Here is a 21,577-nt window from a genome sequence, read left to right as displayed (position 1 = left end):
AATGCAGGAATAGGCAGCTGTCCCAAATGGGGATTGAACCTGCAACCTTGGCATTATCAGCACCACACTCTAACCATCTGAGCTATCCACATGTCCCACTTCATTTCTAGACCATTATAAGGGAATTGTACTCTTAAGTGGTTCCCCCCCCAATGTAGGAGGTATCTATGAGAATGAAACGGAGACCAGCTTTTGGAACAAAAAGTCATACATGTGCCACAGACCATGCCTTACTGTGGATGGGAAGCAGGGCTGTGGAGGAATGCTAATGCCCACAGCTCTCTGATTCATGCCATAAATAGTAAATGTGTTAGACAGAGTCATAGATAGGTATTGATGCTTCAGTTTTTCTTGTGTTACGGAGCTTAGCAAATGGAATTAGATTGTGGGGCCTTTCTTCCTGATCCTGCTAGGAAGCGCGCACACACGCACACACACACACACACACACACACACACACACACACACCTTCCTAGATGCTGGGTGGAAGATTTTGTTGCCTGCTGCTGCTGCTCCAACCCCAAGGATTAACCTCCATAGGAAGAGCTTGGAATGGGGGAGGGGAAAAGGATGGAGGAGGAAAGGCAATTCTGAGCCCACCAGGAGGCCATGCAAAGCCTTCCCCTCCCCCCACAGCAGCAGTGCTAAGCATCTTCTGTCTCTATGGCAACATATCTGTGGCTAGCTTCCCATTAGGTTACTTGGCTGTGGGCTTATTTTGCAATATTTTTTTTTTTATCCCTCCTCCATTTGCTTGGAGATTTATGCTCTTTCCCAGCTTTTAGAAACAGGATTTCAGTTCTCCCCTCTCCACCCTCCCTTTTTTTAGCCCACATTTTTTGTACTGACACATATGGAGAGCACATGTTTTCCCAAAGCCACAGCTCTCTGTTTGAGATGGGAAGGCGGATAGAACAAACCTCCCAGCCTTCATGAGGAAAAGTTGCTGATGCGGTGGCAAATGTTTGAGAGTCAGCTCTCACTCTCTCACACACACACATACCCATGCTGTTGAGAATATGGCATTCAAAATGGAGGCCACAAGAATGTGAGGAAGAGCTCAAGGGGTAACGTGCTAAATTAGAGAGACGAAGCAACAGAGAAATTGAATACTGGTGGAGAAAGGCAAGGCAAGCTTGAGTACATCAGTAGAGAGGGCAAGAGCACATTTCTCCAAGGCATGCTAAATGACCACTGCTTTAATTGATTCACAGCCATGAACCACCAAGGTCTCCTTCAGTGTCTTTTTTTCTCAATGGCTTGTACTCATGATAGCATTGGTTTGCTTATATGCAATGCCAATTGCAGTCCGAAACTGTCTGTACCTGCAACTGTTTTGGGACAGACATTCTGCTATGTTTCCAAGCAGTGCATGGCCTGTAAAGGTAAAGGGCCCCTGACAGTCGCAAACAACTCTGTGGTTGCAGTGCTCATCTCGCTTTACTGGCCGAGGGAGCTGACATTTGTCCGCAGACAGTTTTTCCAGATCATGTGACCAGCATGACTAAGCTGCTTCTGGCGAAACCAGAGCAGCGCACGGAAACACTGGGAGCCAGTGTGGTATAGTGGTTAAGAGCAGTAGACTCGTAATCTGGTGAACCGGGTTCGCATCCCCGCTCCTCCACATGCAGCTGCTGGGTGACCTTGGGCTAGTCACACTTCTCTGATGTCTCTCAGCCCCACTCACCTCACAGAGTGTTTGTTGTGGGGGAGGAAGGGAAAGGAGATTGTTAGCTGCTTTGAGGCTCCTTAGGGTAGTGATAAAGTGGGATATCAAATCCAAACTCTTCTTCCACCTTCCCCCCAGAGTGGTACCTATCCATCTACTTGCACTTTGACATGCTTTCAAACAGCTAGGTTGGCAGGAGGCATGGCCCATAGCTTCCTACTTAAACCCTGTAGTTTTTCATACCACAAATGTTCTGCTGGGGGTGGGGGGCTGTCCCGCTTTTGTTTATCTATATAGCACAAGAATGTCCCTCCAGATGGCGATAATGCCGTACCATTTGGGAAGCATTGCTGAACAACTAAAAAGAAGCAGAAAATGTGCGGACAGTCCAGTACAACTAACAAATTATGATGATGATGATGATGATGATGATGATGATGATGATGATGATTATTATTATTGTGTTAATAACGTGTTGCTGAATACACCCACAAAAGAAGTCCGGAGGGGCCCTGATAAAGTTGTGAAAATAAACAGAAGCCAATCACATTTTCAAAGCCTCTGCACTTTACAGATTACACCAATTCCCCTACACAGCAATTGAGTTCCATTTAGCAATGTTATAACGTGTCCCTTAGCTCTGCTTGGCAGAATACATTTCTCCAAGTTAAGCGTAAGAGTGGAAATGGGATGGGATCCCAGAATGTAACAGACACATTTTTGTATCTCTTTAGAGAGGACAAGCAAGGACACACGCAGAGGGGAAGCCATAGACCTATGGAATAATTAATAAGCATGTTTTGGCTCTGTGTATATGCTTGTTATTATGAGTGGTGGAACGTTTTCCAAGCATGCTTGTGAGCATCTGCAGCAAAGAAGCAATTACATTACATGTACCATGGACTCTCCAACAAAGCCCTGCACTCTAGCCTCTTCAGGATGATGAAGCAGCATCAAATTCATCAGACATGTCACATAATTTCCATTGTCACTAGCTAGAGAAAACTGGCCTGCACCTAGGGCTGTTGAGAAACATCAAGCCCAAGCTTAGACAGTGAACAGGTATAGCCAGTGGGCTACATGTGAATGGGCCTTTCTTTTTCTTAGTGGGAAAGTGATGGTGAACAGGGAAATAAATGCCTTTGAGTTGCAATGTGGCCTGTTTCAACAATCAATGGTCACATTAGGTTATGCATTTCATAGCACTGTAAGCAGAAACCCAGATTCCTTGGTTGTATCATACATGCCACGCAGACACGGCTCTTTGTCACCATTTTCTGTCATCACAGCATTCGTCAAGGACTTGTTCCAGAGCAAAGATCATCCTTACATCTCAATTCTATTCCATGTATAAAAGGTAAAGGGACCCCTGACCATTAGGTTCAGTCGTGGCCGACTCTGGGGTTGCGGCGCTCATCTCGCTTTATTGGCTGAGGGAGCCGGCATACAGCTTCCGGGTCATGTGGCCAGCATGACTAAGCTGCTTCTGGCGAACCAGAGCAGCGCACAGAAACGCCGTTTACCTTCCCGCTGTAGTGGTGCCTATTTATCTACCTGCACTTTGACGTGCTTTTAAACTGCTAGGTTGGCAGGAGCAGGGACCGAGCAACAGGAGCTCACACTGTCATGGGGATTCGAACCTCCGACCTTCTGATCAGCAGGTCCTAGGCTCTGTAGTTTAACCCATAGCAACACCCGCATCCCTATTCCATGTATACTTAGAAGTAATTCCCACAATGTTCAATGAGGCTTGCTCCCAGGAGTGTGTGCTTGCATTGCAGTCTTAGTGACATTCGTGAAAAACAGCTGAAGTCATGCAGACACATTTTCTCTTTTGCAGAGGAAGCTGCCATTAGTCCATCTAGCTCATTCCTCTTCTTCAAGCAGCAGGGGCCCTCCAAACGTTTCAGGCAGAGAGGCCTCCCCGCCTTGCTATCTGTGATCCTTTTAATTAGTGATGCAGTGGACTGAATCTGGAGCCATTTGCATCTATGCCTGCCCCTATCAGCATGGCAAAGCCTTCCAAGTTATAAAGGTAGAAATTAAAGGGTATTTGAGGTGAGTCAGGGTGTTGTGAAATCAGAATATTACTGTCCTTCATACCTATGAAAAGCTAATGTCCAGTTACCAAATTAGAATTGCAAATTGAACTTCCACAGAATTTAGCGCTTGCTTTCTTAATTTATGCTGTGCTTTTTCTCTTGCTGGGGGGGAAAGTGGTATGTAAGGAGAAGAGATGGTTGGCATCTCAGCTTCACGGAGCTAACTTGTCAATGGCTTTAGCAGGCATCCAGCTGCCGATGCTTACAAGGGGAATGGGATGAGCTAGTTGTCTTTGAGGATCAGACCGCTGGGAGTCAATCAGCCTTGACAGCGCTGCTGAGTTTTGCACTGTGATGGCTTGAGCATCTCCCAAGGGCAAAAGGCAGCCACTTATCAGCACTTTGCCAAGCATGGAAGGAGGCAGCAAATAGCTCACAAATAGCAGGGGGAGAAAAAGCCCCGTGATCAAAGCTATGGGGAGTGCAAATCTGCTTCCTTGACCCCTCCCACCGTTACCCATCACTGTTTGTTCTCATAAGTACATTTAGTTGCCGGTTTAATAATGGGAAATGATAAGTGAAGCCTAAGGAGCTAAGGATTTAGGATATTGTGCACTGGAGCAAATGTACAGGTTGGACTTACACTGTATGCATGCTAGCTATGCACAGTAATGTGTGACCCACATTCTGGAAATTCATGAGCTGTCTGCCTCCTCCTATCTCTTTCTCTAAGCAAAGCTCCTGCATCCCAAGAGAAAGTGGCAATAGCCAAAGAACCACAGGCAATTATGGTGACTACCATTCACCAATCCCCTAAATGCCCAGCACAAAGTGAGAAATGTTCTCCCTTCTCTAAGTTCTCTACGCATTGCAGAGAATTCACTGCGGTGCAATCCTACACATAGGGTGGTATCCAATTTGCTCACTGTGTTAGCACATGGGTTTCCCTTTGCACAATGGAACTTCTCCTTCTTCTCTCCCCATGTGTCCTTGCTGCACCCTCCCCAAATTGGCTGCAGGGGTTTGAAGGAACCACCAGAATAGATTTAGGGGGCAAGCAGTGAAAGGAAGGCGAGATGAAGCTCTGTTGCACAGCCCAAAGTTCTTCTGCTAACAGAACTGCTTTGTTGGCCACCACCCCCAGTTTCCTGGGAGTAAGCTCCAGATGAACTCACTGATGCTTACGTCCAGACAGCTTAGGTTCAAAACACATTGAGATTTAGCAAAAGATCCACATCCACATGAATTCCAGCCTTCAGCTTTTAATAAGAAATGCAAACAAGGATCTTGCAAACAAGTGTTACGGTTTAAACTGTTAGTGTGAAGTAGGAACCCCGTTAAAGAAAAGGAAATATGCATTAGCCTCTGCTTTATTATTTCCCTCCATCTGTTCCTCTCTGCTAATCTGCCACAAACAACCCAGAAAGCCTTATTGACTTTCCAGAACAAATGAATTTACTGTGGCAGAAGATGACGTCCTGCTTGGCGAAAAAAGTCCTGAAGTTTCACTCGCCTGCATTCTCTTTCCGCTACACAACTGACTTGAAGTATGAGGCAACTTTTGCTTCACACGGGACCTTCCCACAGAACTTGAACTAAGTGACCCTTTTACTTTGCACCCTGTGTGGAGAGATTATTAGAAGCAGAGCTAGCAAGGGGGAATTGTGTTGCTTCTGACTAGTCCAAAGCCCAGATCAAAGTGAGAGATAAGATACAGTGCTGCCTGTTGCTCTGCAGAGTAGAAGGCACGGAGACCAAAAGGAGGTGGAACCAGAGCCAATAGCAGGCAAAGCCAACTCACTCTAATTTTGTCCCTGAATGCCTCCCCGCTAAATTCTACAGCACTGAGATTAAGGGAAAGGAAGCTGACAGGCAGTGCCCACCGCCTGGACTGGTTGCAAGTAAAAAGGCAACAATGCCATACTTGAAAAATCCACCCTGAACCAAGTGGGGAGGGCAAGTAGGTGGAATTTGGAGCACTCCCACTTTTAGAGGGGAATACAGTGGTAGCAGGAACATCACCTTGCCAACAAAGGTCCGTATAGTTAAAGCCATGGTTTTCCCAGCAGTGATGTATGGAGAGCTGGACCATAAAGAAGGCTGATCGCCAAAGAATTGATGCTTTTGAATTATGGTGCTGGAGGAGACTCTTGAGAGTCCCATGGACTGCAAGAAGATCAAACGCATCCATTCTGAAGGAAATCAGCCCTGAGTGCTCACTGGAAGGACAGATCCTGAAGCTGAGGCTCCAATACTTTGGCCACCTCATGAGAAGAGAAGACTCCCTGGAAAAGACCCTGATGTTGGGAAAGATGGAGGGCACAAGGAGAAGGGGACGACAGAGGACGAGATGGTTGGACAGTGTTCTCGAAGCTACCAGCATGAGTTTGACCAAACTGCAGGAGGCAGTGGAAGACAGGAGTGCCTGGTGTGCTCCGGCTAATGGGGTCACGAAGAATCGGACATGACTAAACGACTAAACAACAACAACAACACAGTGGTACCTCGGAAGTCTGTTCTTAAACCAAAACCATTCTTAAACCAAGGCACGCTTTCCCTAATGCGGTCCGTTCTTAGACCGAGGTAAAGTTCACATACCGGGACACTACTTCCAGTTTTGCAGAGTTCGTAAACCGAATAGTTCGTAAACTGGGCTGTTCTTAAACCAAGGCACCACTGTAACCACTTTTTAAAAATTCCACTATTTAAAAAAATAATGCTCTAATTCTTTAAATGGGAGCTGTTACAGCATAAATACAGTCCTTTGAAGGTGAGACTCTGCTGTTAAACCAGATAAAGAGTGGGTACAGAGGGGGTTCATTTGTTCATCTGTTGTAGTCTTTCCTCCAGAGCAGCATTCTGTCTTCACAACAAGAACTCTGGGAGGTAAACAGGCTGAGAGATAGCAATTGACCAAGGTCGCCCGGTGAGATTCACAGCTGAATGGGGGATTAAAACCTGGATTTCCAACTGAAATAAAATAAATAAGGAGGGAGATATATATATATATTAATAAATGTTCATAAATGTACCAAGCAAACACATACATAAATATATAAACCACATGTCTGAAGCAGCACAGGAAAAAGCCATGAAACCATTTTGAGTCCCAAACTGACCAAATGTTTTCTCTGCAAGGTCGAAGGAAATGGAAAAGCCTCCCCATTGTCTTTTCCTTCACAAATCCTGTCTTAAGGGTGAGCCCGTGACCTGGCTCAGTAACTAAGTATTTATCATTACAAAAGACTGGCCAGGCGCCCCAGGGTATCCAATCAAGTAAGCATTAACAGGTAACCTGCCAGACAGGAGGTAAACAACACACTCAGATTTATGTTGTAGACCACCCCTTTCTGTGATGTATGTATGTATGTTTCTGAGGGTGGTCTTGGACTCCAGGGCGGGCAATTTAAAATGTCTATATAAGGGCGGGCACACCTTTGTTTGGGGTCCTCCTCCTTCTCCTGCGTGTGAAGGGGGCACCCTGTTTCAACAGTTCAATAAAGATCAGGCTTATGAGATGCTTTGCTTCTCAATATTCTCTGGTTGGCCTCTGTTCTTTTCTCTGACTGATGGAGAACCTACAAAGGACTCTATAAGGGCTCTTGTGTCCCCCATAAGGGAATAAGGGCAGATTTTCATTTATTACAGAAGCATTCCAATACCAGCTTTCAAAAGGAAGATGCAATCCCCCCTCAGTTGCAAGCAGAATGAGGAAGGGATGTCTGGGCTTTGGGAGAGGGGCAGTAGGTGGGCAACTGAAGGGTCTGGGGGTGTAAACCGATGTGGTGTAGTGGCTGGAGTGTTGGATCAGGACCAAGAAACCTAGTTTCATTGCTGAATACAGATATGGATTCAATTAAAGCAACCTTGGCCAACCACTGTCTTCTTTGCCTAACCTACTTCATAGGGCTGTTGTATGCTGCAATAAGTTCCTTGGAGGAAGGGTTGGTTGGATACAATACAATAAGCTGGGTGGGGGTCCTTCAGAATTTGCAGTGTATGCAGATTCACATGTGAGATAATGGTACTCTAGCAATCCTAATTACCATTCCCGGTCCTCTCCTCCACAGGAAAGTTGGATTTACGTGACAGGACATTCTCCAAGCAGGAGGAGGCTGACAGTGAGGCAAAGCCATCTTGTTTGTCCATTGTAAACCAGCAGAGAAACCATGAGCATGGTTGGGATTCAGAGCGCTGCTAATGAGGTAGGAAAAGCAGGTTTTTCTAACGGTCCTCACATTTTGTTAGGGTGTGTGTGGAAACAGCCGGCAGTCCTGCCGCAGCATAATCAGGGTTTTCCTTGGGCATTAGTGACCAAGCCGTGGTTGGCAACAGAAATAGCTGTTCTTTTCAGATCCTTGAAACATCACATCACATATCCCCAGATGGAATCTGATCTGACCAGCCAGAGAGCTCCCTTCACCTGCACCAGAGTCCTTCTTCTCATCAAAATGCCACAACAACCTTTATACCCTGACAAGACTCTCTAGTAAACCTGGAAGATAATTAAATGAGTCTCTGGGACCGCTGCTATGACCGGAGGCGATGGTTGGAATTTTGAGACATCATCAATTTCCAAAGAAAGAAGAGGCACTGAGGTGTGTGTGTGTGTTTTTAGTGCATCTGAATAATTAAAATGCCTTGAGCCATCAAAATACAATTGGGAGGGCACAACTGCCCGGAAGGCTCACCTCAAATCACCTACTCAGAAGAGCAAGGTGAATGATTCAGGAACCTGATTACCTTGGGCTTGCATATAAGCTGGAGATAAGTGAAAGCATAGTTTAATCATTAAGATAATTCCTCTGTAGGCCAGGGCTTCTCACCAATCAGTTACAAGGAGCAATCCAGTGTGGTGCATTTGCTAGAACTGTTTCTTGGTCTAGGTACCTTAAAAACCCTCTTTTGCTGAAAATCACGGGAACTGATACATTATCACATGACAAGGGAACAGCAGCCATCCTCTCCAGTGTGGAGAAATTAAAAATGCCTGAAACTAGATAAGTGGTCATGAGCTGCAGATGGTGACAGATGTCACAGGATAGGCTGTAACAGTGGGGTGATTTCTGCAATTGTGTGCAGTCACATTCTGACAAACAAAAGTGGCTTCTGAGATACTTAGGGCCCCGAAATGGGGGGGGGGCACACACAAGCTTGGAAATGTTAAGAATCAGCTCCCACCACATGCAAAAGAGAGCAGGTGTTTAATGAGAGAAAGATAAAGGACTTGGTAATCTAAAACTCCAGATTATTTGAATCCAACATAAATTCTTCACATGCAGTGTCTCTGTAAATAACAGCTCCTTGTTGTATTTGCTCAAACTGTTTCAAGCCTCTCTCAAGGCACTTAGTTACATGAATAATGTTAAAATGTACCAGTTTGAAATTTAGTAACACATTTATTAGAGGAACAATAAAACAGAGGACAACTAGCACTGCTTCTTTCACTCTTTGATACATTTTGGAAGATAATGGAGCCAGGAGAGAAAACCCACCTTTATTAGGTTGTGTCATTCCAAAAAGGGTTCCCCTGGCTACCAGTGCATTTAATTAGATAAGGCCATTGTGCAATTGTTTCATGGGTCTAATTACTGTTCAGAGGAATCCAGAGGTCTGGCTTGTTTTATCTGCCTAGAAAAAGAAGAAAATAGCATCAATCGATGGTTTCCCTCCCCAGTTCTTTTCCATTGTGTCCTTTGGAGTGGCTAAAATAAAATACTTAATCTGAGCAAAAGGATGTCAAATGGGTTTTTCAAAGCTCTTCTCTTGAAGGAGCAGCTGAGAGGTTGGCAGCAGGCAAACATCTCCCTTGGGATGGGATCCTAAAATGGGATCCTAAAATGGTTCCATGCCCTCAGGCCTCTGTGCCAACCACTGGAAAGCCCAAGTGGCTGAGCATCAAGACTGGCTGCTGCCCAATGGGCAGCTTTTCAACTCCACCACATGCTTGTTCTGCCAAGTTCCCTTTAGGTATCTAAACATCCAGCATTTCCAGCCCAGCTCAAGAGACTGATTTTAATCTCTCCTGACTGCTGTGTCTCATACAGACATGCAATACACCAGCACTGACTGGGGTACTCTCCAAACTGTGTGCACTTTTGGTTAAAATTAGCTGGAGTTACAAATCAAGAACTGTTACTCTCCAAAGAGAAAGAAGAGTGGTGTGTTGGACAGCAGATTGGGAGAACTGTGCCTGTCTCTTGCTCCAGCAGAACACCTGGGGAAACTCATGGTGCCTCAGATTTCTCGTGATTAAAAATGTGGATCATAAACCACTCACCGTCACCAGTTCCACCTATGGAGGTTATGATATTCAACAGAGTATTGGAAACTATTCAGATGGAAACACAAGGGCTTACCTAGCATGAAATATATGAACCTAGACAGCCCATCTGACAACAAGTGGCACTCCTACATCAGAACTATAATGGACATAAGAACAAGGTGCTTGAAAAGGACCAGGGCATGACGTGTCAGTGGAGCTATAAATACGACTCTGTTCTTTGCCATTTAATCTGGTTAAAGGGGGCAAAAATTGCCTGCTCAAAAGCTAGTCCTATTTATTTACATTTTTAAAAAATGCTTAATTGTTTTCCAGCAATGTACAAAATGAGTCCCATAAATGTCAATGGAACCTGTCTCCAAGTTACAGTATTAATGCATACAGGACTGCAGTCTATATCACTGGACTAACTTTGACCATTTTCTTCAAGCAACATGAATAATTAATGGTATTGACTATGAAAAGATCCACTCCCTGAGACCTCTTTAGAAAGGATTAGGCCAGGGCTGGTATAATCTGTGTTTCTCCAGATGTTGTTGGACCCAAATTCCCATCAGCCCCTGTCAGCATAGCCAATGCTCAGGGAAGATGGGAGCTGTAGTCCAGCAGCATATGGGGGGGGGCAATAGCCCACTCCACCCCTGGAACAGGCAAATCCATGGTGGCTCTCTCAACAGCTATGACAGTTACCTGGAATTTCCAGGTTTATATGCTAATAACAAACAACAAGTAAAGGCCAACAGCTTCACTTCCCTTCTTCAGAGTTCCTCAGAGGCATCTGTCAATCAATCTGTGGTTGGAAATAAAATGCTGGACTAAGTGGATCTTGTTCCAATTCACTATACCATTATTTTACTTTCTTTCTGTCTCAGCTTTCAATACCCTGCCCAACTGACTCCGAAACCTCAAGTCAAGTATGTTTTCTGTGGGCCAACAGAACTGTTATCTGCAAACATATCGTTTGCGTGAGACATCCCTCCAGAATCAATGTTGGTGTTAAAATTGCAGGCGGCTCAATTTCTTTCTACTGGAAGTACATATGGGAGCAATAAAAGCTGTCTCCATCAGATGACACATCAGATTGGGATTCCCTTTTAACCATCACCAGTGGGCTGCTGTCCAAGTGGAGATGGAAGAACAGGGAGCAGTTTTGGCAAAATGCCAGAAGGCTAGCGCTAAAGCACAGAGGAAGTGTTGGATGAGTAGTAAGCAGGAGCTCCTCCTGTCTGTATTATGCTTGCCAGTGGCTTGTTCCATAAACCGGCAGGGTAGCAAATGTTAATCTCCACAGTGAAGAAATAATTGACTCAGTCTTGTACTCAGTACATCCTGTTGTGTGGCTATAGAGCAGTAGTGATGAACCAGTGCCCCTCCTGACATTATTGGACTACAACTTCCATTATCCCTGGGCCATTGGCCATGATAGGAGTCTGGAATTTTAAAGATCTGTCATTTACTGTACATTGCTTGCTAATAAATTGTATGGTAAAGGAAATCCACATATCTCACTACTATTCATATGGATAACAATTTCCATGCTCATTTGTCTGTATTTTGCTTATATCTATTTTTGAATTTGATATTTTGCTGGTCTCTTTTAAATTGTTAATCACCTTGGCAGGTGAGATATTTATTGTGAATACATAAAACTTAATGGTTATGAATAAATTCCCATGAGGCATCCCAAAGCAATGTACAATTGTAAATTACAATTCTTAAAGGGTAAAAGAAAGAAATGGGCTTTGTCTTAGCCTTCTAATGCAGAATCTTGGATTCTGGTCAAATACAGTGGTACCTTGGGTTAAGTACTTAATTCGTTCTGGAGGTCTGTTCTTAACTTGAAACTGTTCTTAACCTGAAGCACCACTTTAACTAATGGGGCTTCCTGCTGCCTCCATGCCGCCGGAGCATGATTTCTGTTCTCATCCTGAAGCAAAGTTATTAACCTGAGGTACTATTTCTGGGTTAGCGGAGTCTGTAACCTGAAGCGTATGTAACCCGAGGTACCACTGTACTTCTAGACCTCTTGTTTCATTTTTTAAAAAGTGGCTGGCTAGCCCTTACAGTTAAAAGAGTAGAGTAGGGGGTGGGCGGGCTATAATTGCCTGACTGCCATAAATCGAGAAAGGTTAGGTAGACTGGAAAGCAGTGCTTTGAAACAGCGCAGAGATGAGCATCTGCCCTGCCCCCCGCCTGATTTTGTTGCTGGCCTTTTTGTTCAGGGACTCCCTATGCCGGGCGAAAAAATAAGTATGCCTTTCGCTGAGACAATGGCAAGCTAATTCCGACGACGCCGAGTTTGCAGCGGGCTTCGCCTGCTTGACAACACAAATCCCACAAAAGCCTTGAACTTTCAGGAAAACCCCATTAGCGAGGTTGAGCGATGTGTCAATCCCTTTCTGGCTCTCCCCCCGCCCTTGCCCTGCCTTCCTCCTCCACCTCTACAAGGCACCGGGAAGAGCCGGAGCGAGGCATTCAGATTTTGAATGGAGGAGACCCGGACTAGCCTGATGACGTCGCCTTCGCCTATTGGCCTTTGGGTGCCGCGACGTCACAGACGGGTCGGTGACTTGGACGGCGGGGCGGGGAAAAGCGGGGAGGAGGGAGGGAGCTTGAGCAGTCTGAAGCCGGAGAGGAACGCGCCGGCGGGGAGCCCTGGGCAGGCGCGGGCATGGGGTGGAAATGCGGGGACGCAGCAACGAAGCAGCTGAGCCGGTAACATATTGCAAGCCCTCCCGTCGAGCCAAGGGGTCCCGAGTAGGTACGGGTGAGACGGGGCGGGGTGCCTGGCTTGCTGGCCTCGGGGGGGACGGGGAGGCGCCAGGTGTTTTCCGAGGGTTTGGTGGGTGTGTACGGGAAAGGGACGGCGTGGGGTAAAGGGTGCCCGTCGGAAGAAGGGAAAACCCTGCCTTGCCAGGAGGATCTTTGTCTACTTAACCTTGCTGCCGCCGCTTTCTCAACTTCCCTTTGCAGGGAGATTTTGCGGGAAGGGAGTGCCTTGCCCTTTTCTTCTTGGGAAGAAAGCGCCTCCCTATCATCTGCCTTTCCCTTGGTTAGCTCAGAGATTCTTGTTTGCTTTTGCAACCCCTTTCCGTTGTTGTTTCCTTGCTATTTTCAGGTGACGTTCTGGAGGTTTGTTTTTTTAAAGAAAGGCAATAAAAAAGGTGCGTGTGGAGAATTCTCTGTAAATTAAGAACAAGGGGTTTTTCTTATCAAGAGCTCCTCCCTCGGACAAAATCCCCTCGCAAAGCGCCGCGTTGCAGAACTGGACTTTCTAAAATAAGGAGCGGCTTTTTGCAGAACTGCGAATGTTTGTAGGGCTGGGAGGCAGCGAGCCGCCGTTGTTTTCTGGGCTAATGCATCTGCAACCCATTGATTGGCCGCCGCCCCCCTTCCTCCCATCTCTCCCCTTTCCCATCAATGCCTTTTCCCAAGGGAGGAAAAAGGGAGCGAGGGCGGGGAGGGAGAGCATGGGAAAGAATCGACTGGAATCGCTGTTTGGTTTTGATCATCCTAGCTGGGCAAAGAGGAGGCTAATTGGGTTGGCATTTGGAGAGTCAAGGTGATCCAGTTAGCTAGCATCTTGTTTTATTCTTGTCGGAGGGAGGCTTTCCCATTGTCTCGACAAAAAGCGAGCGTGTCTCTTTAAAATTCCGTGAATGAACGCTACGGCTCGGGGATGAGTACTGCAGCTCGGTGTGTGTGTGTTGTGTGTTTGTGCGCAGAGACCAAAGCGCGAGCCAGCGAGAGGGAGAGTTGCGGGAAGCCGCACACAATCCTGGAGTTTGCTTAGGTATAAACGCGCTTGGAAGGGAGCGAGTAGCAGTTTTGGCAAGTGCTAAATCCTAAAGCAAAGGAGAAGCCCAAACAAACCAGCTCTCCTCTGGCCTCCGCGTGGATCAGCGTGGGAAATTCTTCCCCAAAGGGGTAGTCGACAACTTCTGCTGGCAGGCGCGCTTACAAGGCTTTGAAGCATTTGTTTTAGCTTGTGCCGATCCAAAGGGAGGGAGGTCACTTCGGAAAGGAGGCGTTTGAAAAGGAGAAGGTAGCCCTGTAGGGTGTCTCTGCTTTTGCAGGAAGAAGGTTTGTGAGTGTGGCTCTGAAATCTTCTGTGCTTTTCTGTCCCCACTGAAGTGGGTGACTTGAAATATTAGATTTCTGCACCCGCTCAAAAAGTTAAAAGTTCCTTTGATGTATGAAGGCAGTGGCTGTGTATTTATGTACTAACTCCCCCCCCCACACACACACAAAAAGCCCACTTTGTAACCAGTCTGTTATCCCAAAGCGACAGCTGCAGAGTATGCTTTCTTGCCTATCGATCATTTCCAGCCTTAGAAGATTCTCTCACCTCCCCTTTTTTGAGGGGGGGGGTATTCCTTTTCCCTTTTACCATGGGAGGATGATGTGCTCTGCAGTCCCTTGTGACTGTTTCAAGGGTGAGAGAGAGGGTTGCTGCCTCCCACCCAATGGGACTGATTGAAATTCAGCTTCACAAAGAGCTCTGAACTAGAGTTCCAGACAAAGGAAACTGCTAGGGTTACGCTTCTCTTCCCTCTGCTTGCTTGAATTTCATGCTGCCTTGCCAAGTTCTCTATAAGCGGCTCTCTTGTGCAGCTTCTCGTTCCCCTCCTGCAATAGACAAGGATAAACTTGTCCTGTTAACTGTAGTTTTAACTTCTTTTTTTCTGGGCTGATTCCAAGGTGGCCTTCTTCACGCTTACTTGAATAAGCCTGTGTGCCTGACTTGTGAGCCTGAACAGAGATGCTCCTTTCTATGCTTGTGGCAAGATGTTAGCAAATGTTTAGGCCAGCAGTCCCCAGATGTTATGAATTATTTAGCAAGCACACATGCATAGCCATCTTTTGTGTGTGCAAGTAGGGAGCAATAAACAATATAAACCTTGGTGATTTCTGTTGGTTGACCTTTTCAGTGACACAGTGATGCCTTAACTCCCTCAAGGTCTCTGTGATTTTGACCTATTTTTTTGTGGGGGGGGAGGTTGGGGTGGCTGTTGAATTCTACAATGCATAGTATACCACATAATTTAAACTGAGGTTTGGCCCAAGATGTTTTGTTGCCTGAGGCAAAGAAGTTTGCCCTCCCCATAAGGTAACTGAACTGAACAGGCAGTTTTGAATTAGCACTGATTTGACAGTTTGGGTGGGACACGCTATGCCATGTAATATTCACAACTCTGTCCTCCAAGAGAGGGAATGGGGGCTTAGGAGGAATAGCATAGGAGCTGCTATAGCATCTGCTTGAGGCAAGTTGCCTTACTTTGCCTAATGATAAGGCCATCCCTGCTTAAGTTTCCCAAAGTGATTTTGCTCTGCAACCTGATTGTAGAAGTGTTTTAAAGTTTCAGTGGGAAAGTGTTCGATGAGCATGCCATCTTAGTGATAGCTTTGGCTATGGTTGGGGAGTCTTGAATTCTGCATTCCATCCAGCACTTTAAGGATCAGAAGAAAAGTTAAAGCATCTAGCAAGGCACCAGTTTTTTATAATATAAAAAACCGTAGTACTGTATAGTTATCTTACTTGCAATCTAGAACAACCATTTACGTCATAACATTTACTGGGCTAACACTGGCCTGACCCTCATTCCAGTAGTGGTACAGCTATGTGAAGCAGTTGGGAGTGGACACTTCCAGGATACAGACAGCAGAAGAAATGGGTCATTCAACTTTGTAATGCATGCTTGTGAAGTCTCTTCTGCCTGGTGGTGTGTGATGCTGGAAAGTTTAAATGGTTGGAGGCAAGTTCCAAGCCTGAAAGAGCATAGCCTCTAGTGTCTAGATGTTAAATAGCAAATGGGCTTGACCTGCTTGTGGCTTGACCTTTCCATTCTTGGTAAGAAGTAGAAACACCTGGTTGACAAGAAGTTTGGAAGTTGGTTAAGAGAATAAATCAATCTTGAGTGCAACACTATGACATAATAGCGCAGAGATCCAGCTAGCCATGGTGTGCGGTGCTCCATAAGAGACCCTGTGATACATACAGTACACCCCTTTATTGTAGCCTTGAAATGCCGCTTGCAAAGAGTATGTAGTAGCTGTTGAGCAGTGCTGTTTGTGAACTTTCTCAATGGTCCTCTTTGCATAGGTTGCTGAAGAGAGCTGCACAAGCTGGGGTGGAACAGGTGCTGACATCTTTGCTTCCACCTTTCCAAAATGCTTGTGGCCTTATCAGCAATGGGTGCATTTCCCCTCTCTGTTAAGAAAATAGTAGTGGTTTTGAGCATAACTGCTTCTTAAATTGACCAGAGTCTCAGCTGGACTGCCAGTCTACCGCAGGGGTAGTCAATGTTGGGTCCTCCAGATATTGTTGAATTGCAACTCCCATCAGCTCCAGCCAGCATGCTCATCTCAAGGAGGATGGGAGTTGCGATCTGGAAGGTTTCATGTTTGCCACCAAATCAACCCAGCTGCAATATGTGAACGATACAGATATCTGTGAGTAGTCAACACTGCTGCTACACAGATCATTGTTAAAGTTTGCTCATGGCTGATGTAGACCAGAAATGTGTAGACTTCCTTTGGGATAGCTGAGTAACTGGGAGTCTCATTCTGTCTAGTACGAAGATTTGGATGCTGATAAAACTTAAGCTAGGAATATGGATGGTTTTTGCTTCAGGTCATATGATGCAGCAAGTAGGTTTCTTGAGTATCTCAAATCCATGCTTATGTTAAATACATCTTGCACCACTACTGTGCCACTGTTCAGCAATGGCTTCTCCCCCTTCTTCATCTAATTCCTTATGGAAATGTGTTCACTGCTGTTTGCATACATGCCAGTGGCTGGATCAGGCCAATATAATAACACATCCTGATATAACTTCATTTGGTTTGGAACCAGAAAACCCCAATCTCTGCCTTCATTGGAAAAAACATCATCAAAAAAATCAAGGACTAATGATTTGCCTTAATTGGCTGGCTGCATTGTCTGCTGATTGAGCAAGCCATTCTCAGCTGAGCTGCCTTGAGAGTGATTGACTAATTGTTAGTTGTTGGTCAGTTCTTCAAATCAATGCATGTTTCAAACCCAAAATACCCCATGTGAGTGAACAGTGGCCAGGTTTAATCTCTAGAAGAGGTAGTAAATCCTAGGCTGTACATTGTGACCGGAGTAGAGAGTGTTGCTGCAATGATTTTCCTGCCTGTTCCGACCACAGGTTATTATGCCTTGGGGGGGATGGTCACTTAAAATGGTTCTGGCTCTGCTGACACGATTGGGCTTCTGCTGAGCAGGGCATTCTGAGGATCATTGTCTGGTATGCTTGTTCAGAGCCGAAACAGTAATAAACAATGTCCTGAGCTGCTTGCTATCTTAAGCAGATTGCCTGCTATCTACAGACAGTAGACTTTGGCTTCACCTGGATTTGAGAAGCTTGATTGTAGCTCTCATGGGCCTAACCAGGTCAGGTGGAGCAAAGCTAGACTGGGGGCAAAAGATGCTTGGATATTTCAGAACAAACAAACACAGATGCCTTTCATAGTTGTATGTGGAGGTTGTTGTAAAATCTGCCATGTGACCAGAGAGTTTGTTAGGATTCATTAACATCTTATAGTAGTGAATTCTAAGGATGCACATTTAATAGTTTCACTGCATCTATTGCAAGAGAGTTAATTAAAAACTGCTTCCTGATTATTTGGCGAGGTTAACAAGATTTAGTGACTATGAGCTCAAACACCTTTGTGCTGAAAGAATAATTCATTTCTGTGTCAGATTGTTTTTATAAAGTCAGTGCAACTTGCCTCTCTTTCCTTTGTCTAGTTTTTAATTGACAAATTAATTGTTTTTATCTAATCAGTGTGTGGCTTTGACCTTCAGAGCCTTGGTCTTCCAACAAGTGCCTCGCAGCCAGACTTCAGGTGAGCTACAATAGCAGTCCTGCCACCTTACAAATAAACAAGTAAATAAATTGGTCCCCAAATGAATGTAGTGCTAAAGGCAGGTTCTAAGGTCTGAAAAGGTGTAAACTCCTGGGTAGCTTGGCTCCCAGTTATTTGAAGGGAAGAAAGAAAAACAATTTGGAGAGCATCTAAGTGCAATACTTCATGGCAGTGCAGAGACCTATTTGCTCAGTATAGGGTTTCATGCTTCAGCAGTAGTGATCCTATATGAAGTATAATATAAAGTCTCCCTAATGTAAGATTGATAAGCTTTTTCCTTGTGTTTGTGTTGTGGCAGCATTTTAACAAGAACCTGCAGGCCACTGAAATGGACAGTTTGTGTTTTGAAATTGATGTTGGTACACCTTTTAAACCTGCATCTCTAGCAAAACTAGTGGGTCATGGTTTTTGTTTTTTTAAAAAATGCTTTGGATCTGCTATATTTTAACTGGCATATTTAAAAACTGGACGAGAGAGCAAATGAAGAACTACCTTCTTTTTTAGGAAAAGTGCAAGGTTTTCTCATATGCCAACACATTTACTCGAAGGTGTGGTAATTTTTTAAATAAAAAAAACAAAAACCTGGGAGTTGTAATTAAGCATTCAGTAATCAATTCGTTAGGTTCTAGTTCATTTTAGGATCACCAGTCATTCTTTTTCTTACTGCGTGGCAAAACCTCCTGGAAAGGGCCGGTTTACTTTCACTGCTGGTCCTCTGCAGAGTGGCAGTTTCTTCTGATCAATAATCTGAAGTGTTTGTTTGCATAGCTTTTGTCTGTTTGAAATGGAAACCTCCAATGCCTCTCTCTGTAGCAATCCTTGCCCAACCCACAACAGCCTGCCAGGGCAACTTTTTTCACACCCATTCTGCCCTTTGGTCTCTTTTGCCATATGTGGATCCCTGTCTGCAGGTCAGAATTGAGGTCAGGCCGGTTAAAATCCCAGTGCAGGACTAGGAACTCAAGGTAATCGTTTCACTCTTTTTGCTAGCAGGAATTCTGATAAAAAGGCCTTGATAATGCAATTTAAATTTGGTGGGGTGGTGGCAGCTGGGGTTATGAGTGTAACAGAACCAGCCCCCAAACCCAAACCAAATTTTTCAAGGAGCCATTAAAACAGAACCAGTCTTCAAAAGCTGGATAGTGTTGTTCTGAGTGCTGTGACTTACCTAAAAGGTAGCCTGTACCTGACTTTCCTGGTTGTAGGCATTTGTGGGAGGAGGGAGATCTCCTGCGCTACCAGCAAAGGTTATTTTAAAGACAACAATATAAAACCAAGTAAATAAAGAGGACTTTGTTTGCTTACCCTGCCCCCCTCCCTTCTCTCGTGTTAGATGAAACTCTTAATCTGTCTGAAGGGTTTGTGGGCAGTAGTGAAGGTTCTGTCTTTTGCTCTGGTGACTCTGATCAAAGCTCAGCTCCTGTGACCTTTTCCTCCCACAAAGTGCTGCCTTGTGAACCAAAATGTACTGCAGGCCCTTAATTCCAGGCCTAGCCAGGCGTTCAGTTGCTGACGAGGGAAAGTTCAGGATGTTATTCAGGGGCAAGTGCAGAACAGGGACTGTTCTTGACTGGGAAAGTCTAGCGTGAAAGAGAGGTAGCCTCTCACTGGGATTATGTACTTGAGCACAGTGGAACAGATGTGTGTCCTTACTTGAGACCAGGATGGGGCAAGTATCATATTTTTCCATGTATAAGATGCCCCCACGTATAAGACGACCCCTGTTTTTTTGAAACCCAAATTAAGAAGTCAGTACAGTGGTACCTCAGGTTCCATACGCTTCAGGTTACAGACTCCGCTAACCCAGAAATATTACCTTGGGTTAAGAACTTTGCTTCAGGATGAGAACAGAAATCATGCAGCGGCGGCGCAGTGGCAGCAGGAGGCCCCATTAGCTAAAGTGGTGCTTAAGAACAGTTTCGGGTTAAGAACAGACCTCCAGAATGAATTAAGTTCTTAACCCGAGGTATCACTGTATTTTAAAATAGTTAGGGTTGCCATATTTCAAGAGCCTGAGCCCAAACCCGAGCTTGGCCATCCTCGCCAGAGCCCGGGCCGCCAGAGCTGTTGCTACTAACCACTTACCTTTCTTGTTGGGCCCACTCGGTATCTCCTCCCAAAAAGGCAGGAGAGGAGGTATCTTTATATATTACATGTATATATATCTTTCCTCTAAGCAGCTCAAGGTAATGTGCATAGTTTCCTCTCCACCTGTTCATTTTATCATCACATCATGAGGCTGAGAGTTGGCTCACTCAGTGCGGATTTGAATCTGGACATCCTTGGTTCTAGTCCATCCTTCTGACCACTACACATTTCAGTTGCTGCTCTTACTGCTCGCTAGACAAGGGCAGGTGAACAAGAAGCACCAGTCAGGAGGATTCAGGGATTGGCAGTTGGCCCCTAGTGTGGCATGGTCTTCAGCGGATACCTGGCAGTGCCAACCCCCTGGGTGCTTGTCCTGGTGCAAATACATTTTGTGTTTCGCTTCTAAGTAGGCCTCTCTGTAGCAAGAACAAACACAGGGCATGTTAATACAAATCGTTTAGTATGTTGAACAAACTTTGCTCTGACGGAGGAGTTTAAAGTGAGGAAAGAATAAGCGTATGGCCTTCTCATTAAAGAAGAGTTTGTGTACCCTTAACTTTGCAAATTATGTAATGGGCCCCACTTTTCCCTTTGCAGCAGATGCCTTTGTCACCCGCAGTTTGTTATTGTCACTGGTCTTCCAGAATTCTAGAACATTGTCATACGATTTTACTGAGCCTGATGGAGATTTAAATGTGTGTGTAACCAGAGCACAATGCAAGATACTCCCTCCTGAATATGAAGATTACAAATGCCATACAAATATAGGAGGCAGTTTTCTATTGTATCAGACAAGTCCATCTCGCCATATTTACTTGCTCTGGCAGTGTAAATCCTAGACTTGGGGAAAGACCTCTGCTTAGCTCCTGAGGTGCCTTAACTGGAGATGCATTCAAGACTGGTGCTCTGCCCCTGAGCTTCAGGTTCTTCAGATAGGATTCACTTGTTTGCATGTAATACAGGAATGCTGGCCTTCTGGGTGTTGCCAGGCATTCCTTGGGTTAAGAGGCACCCCTGAATTCAGGGATAATAACCAGTGTGCTGTTGGACTAAAACTCTCATCGGTACCATGCAGCATTGTAAATGATTAGGGTTGTTGGGAGTTGCGGTCTAATAGCATGTGATAGGCACCACATTGGCTACCTCCGATAAATCTCCATGGAGCGGGCAAGTAGCTTTGGCTATAAATAGCTATAAATTTGTGGCCATCTAGACTATTAGATCTCAGAATACAGAAAAGTGCAATGTCTTCCCGAACTCCCGTTTCCTTGGGATATCCCTTTTGCCTGCAGGCTCCTGCTCTTCATTTTTTGTTGCACCTGGCTCAACATATCTGATCCTTGCAAGGTAAACACTGGGGCAGCAGCAAGCTAGCACAGGTAATCCACACAGCGGCAAGCCAGCAAAATTGGGAGTGTGTGCTGTATAAAACCCCCATGCAAATTGGTACCTATTTTTAGGTGCCACTTTTCAGCTCCGAAGTGCTGTTCTGGCAGCATGGGAAGATGCCTTTGTGCAACTTTTAATCGCCCCAGGGAAATCTCCTCCCCATTAAGAAGTGCATTATCACCATGAAACGCTTTCGAAAGCAATTGGTAGAGA

At 45.3% G+C, this 21,577-nt stretch overlaps 1 protein-coding gene across 5 annotated transcripts in view; it reads left to right on the top strand.

Annotated features, from left to right (window-relative positions):
* CDC42EP4 (CDC42 effector protein 4) overlaps positions 1-21,577 on the top strand; it is a 44,155-nt gene that overhangs the window by 3,449 nt on the left and 19,129 nt on the right. The window contains exon 2 of one of the 5 annotated variants that reach the window (XM_082212768.1): positions 7,782-7,916. The gene's annotated coding sequence lies outside the window, so the exon portion shown is untranslated. Of the gene's footprint in view, positions 1-7,781; positions 7,917-12,602; positions 12,756-17,822; positions 17,867-21,577 lie in introns of those variants that run through there. The other 4 variants (XM_082212766.1, XM_082212765.1, XM_082212764.1 and 1 more) reach the window with 4 other exon arrangements.

The sequence above is a fragment of the Podarcis vaucheri genome, assembly GCF_965113315.1.
Source record: "Podarcis vaucheri genome assembly, chromosome: 2".
Lineage (NCBI taxonomy): Eukaryota > Metazoa > Chordata > Lepidosauria > Squamata > Lacertidae > Podarcis > Podarcis vaucheri.
Note: the sequence above shows the minus strand (reverse complement) of the source record. Positions and strands in the feature narration are given on the sequence as shown.